General features: G+C 40.2%; 1 protein-coding gene across 2 annotated transcripts in view; it reads left to right on the top strand.

Moving 5' to 3' along the window:
- The window catches only part of LOC106870389 (RING finger protein 37), a 10,566-nt gene that overhangs the window by 1,961 nt on the left and 5,716 nt on the right, over nt 1-2,889 (top strand). The gene's annotated exons all lie outside the window — the stretch shown is intronic.

The following is a 2,889-nucleotide window of genomic DNA, read 5'->3' as shown; positions in this document are numbered from 1 at the left end:
ATATATATAATACAAAGAATATATATGCATGTATACACACAGGTAATCTTCCAGTTTAGGGAGGTAAAAAAAAGTAAATAAAAATACAAGGGAAATAACTTAACGTCTTTCTAGTATTATCCGTACTACTCTGAAATGTGTTTTATTTTTAGCTGTTTATAAATAAATCACACACGTGATTGAATATCATAGTACCGGCTGCACAACAACTTATGGTAATCTTCTAGTATAGGGAAATAACGGTCAAACTAAAGCGTTTGACCCGAGCTCAAAAAAAAAAAAAGTGCAATAGGTGTAAAACAACTTGCTGTGAACGAATATGAAGAAAAAAAATGCGCGAACGGGTGGGGGTGGAGAGATTACGGATAATACTAGTAAGACGTTGAGTTATTTCCCTTGTATTTTTATTGACTTTTTTACCTCCCTAAATTGGAAGATTACCAACATTATGCATGTCAGAAAGAACCCTACTCTTCAGTAAGGGGTCTGCTTGGGTCAAACGCATTGACCCAGAGGGCTCCTTTGACGTGGCAATGGGTGCTTTTGACAGTGCAGACGTATGTGACCTAGTCGGTCTCTTCATCCTAGATATACTAAAAAAGAAATTCCCTTCAACTAGTCTTGACCTCTTCACGCTGGCAATATCAAGAGGTGCTAACAGCTACACGCGGATCTATTTCAAAACGGGGGCACCAGTATTTTCTTAACGAAACACTAACAAAACACTTTGAAACTTGGGACACTGGTAGAATGTGTCATATAAAATATCTTTTACTCTTAGTCTTCTTAACAAAAAAACGTACATCGCAAGTTATTCCATGTTAAAGTTGTCGTATTTCTGTAATTTCAACCAATCACTGACGTCTATTCAGCTGAATAGAGTTACTGCTGGGCGGTCATAAAAATGTTATTCCCTGTGACATATTTCATCCGGTTTAATCGTAATTTATACGCATATATTGTTTATATAATAAATTACGCTGTGTGTATCTATGCGTGTAACAATTTTAGAGTTCGGATTCTAGAGTTAGGGTTAGGGTAACAGTCTAGTTAGGGTTAGGGTTAGGGGATTAATACGATATACACCGTTACAGCGCTAACTGTTTTCAACTGAATAGACGTCAGTGATTAGTAGAAATTATCGAAATAAGACAATTTTTTACATGAAATAAATTCGAATACAAAAATTTTTTTCTGTTCTATAACAAAATAGATAAGTATACGAAGTTTGAAAGTCTTTCGGTACCAAAAACACTACATAAAGCATAAATGAAAACTGGTGCCCCCGTTTTGAAATAGATCCCTACACTCTAGATAGGATCAGAAGGGACCTCACAAGCATCATGAACTTCCTCAGACTGAAGGTCACTATAGAGACCAACCTGAAAATGGTAGATTTCCTTGACATAACCCTGGACCTAGAATATGGTGCCTATAGGCCCTTTAGGAAACCAAATGAGAAATTGTCTTATATTAACTCAGGTTCCTGCCATCCAGCCATAGTGTTCAGGAACCTTGTTAAGGGTGTCAGCAGGAGAATCTCCAGCTTGTCTTCAAGCAAAGAGATCTTTAATGCTGCTGCTCTGTACTACAACCAGGCTTTGGCTGCCAGCAGCTTCAAGAGTAATATTAGTTACATGCCAGAGCCTAGCCCCCACAAGGGAAAGTGTCACTGGAAAGTACTGTGGTTCACGTCTCCATTCTCTTTAAACATTAAGACCAGAGTAGGTAAGATCTTCCTCAGTTTAGTTGATAGACACTTCCCCCATACCAATAGATTCAACAAAATATTTAATAGACATACCCTGAGATTATTCCTTTAGCTGTGCACCTAGCGTAAAAAAAAAAGATTTTAATAGGTAGGCCCACACCCAAGGAAGAGGCAAGAGTAACACAACTTGTTCACTGAATGACCACTGCAATACAGAGACAGTTGTTTATGAAGAAGAAGCAACAGCAACAGGATCCAATGGACAACCGAGCATGCAGAAGTATGTGGGGGCAACGGAAGGCCCCTTCAGAACCTGCTTTAATAACCACAAGCCCTCCTTCAACATCCCAGAGAGACGTAACACCACAACTCTCGCCAAGTGTGTCTGGGCTTTGAAAGTAGAAGATCCTAGAAAAATGTAAACCATACTTCAATAGCAGCAGGAAGTGCAGATTATGCCTGGCTGAGAAAAGAGCAATATTAAAAAGTACGCAATGCCCGGATGTCTACTTGAATAGCAGGAGTGAAGTGTTTAATCCTTGCCTGCATGAAAAGAAGTACATCCTATCGTACCTGCGTGCCCCACCATGACTGCAACCACAAGTCCCCTCCATCAATGACCTTCCACCAATGCCCTCAGGCCTAGCAAAACAAATTTGACCAAGGCACACACCAGTGCACCCATGTACTCTCACGCACACCCCTATAAGGTCAACACCCCACAAAACAGACCGTCTCCCACCACCCCCAACACATATCCCTACACACAAATTGTACCCACACACATACATTACACACTGCACGCCAACATAAGAAAAATTCCACGGCCTTATCCTTTACAGAAAGAAAACAGACCAATGATCACAGCTATATATATCTACACCCCTGGAAAAAATTATGCATATGACACTATTGCACATACACACCTCACCCCCACAGGAGCACCACATTAATAATACACATTTCCCACTTCAAGATAACTCTTACCGGCTTCACAGCATACCCAACCAGGGGACATAACTCCGAACATAATTCCCTGGCTCTTTTTCACTTAACACTTTTTTCACAGCAGCCACTGGTTGTGCTAATCCGCCCCCCACCGACAATAAAGAACAGTTGCCATATTCCCTTCCATATCAGCTTACTCTGATGAGCATTAAGTTATATAATTGGATTGT

The sequence above is a fragment of the Octopus bimaculoides genome, chromosome 2 (assembly GCF_001194135.2).
Source record: "Octopus bimaculoides isolate UCB-OBI-ISO-001 chromosome 2, ASM119413v2, whole genome shotgun sequence".
Classification (NCBI taxonomy): Eukaryota; Metazoa; Mollusca; class Cephalopoda; order Octopoda; family Octopodidae; genus Octopus; species Octopus bimaculoides.
The sequence above is the reverse complement of the archived record's forward strand: the minus strand, read 5'-3'. Positions and strand labels throughout refer to the sequence as shown.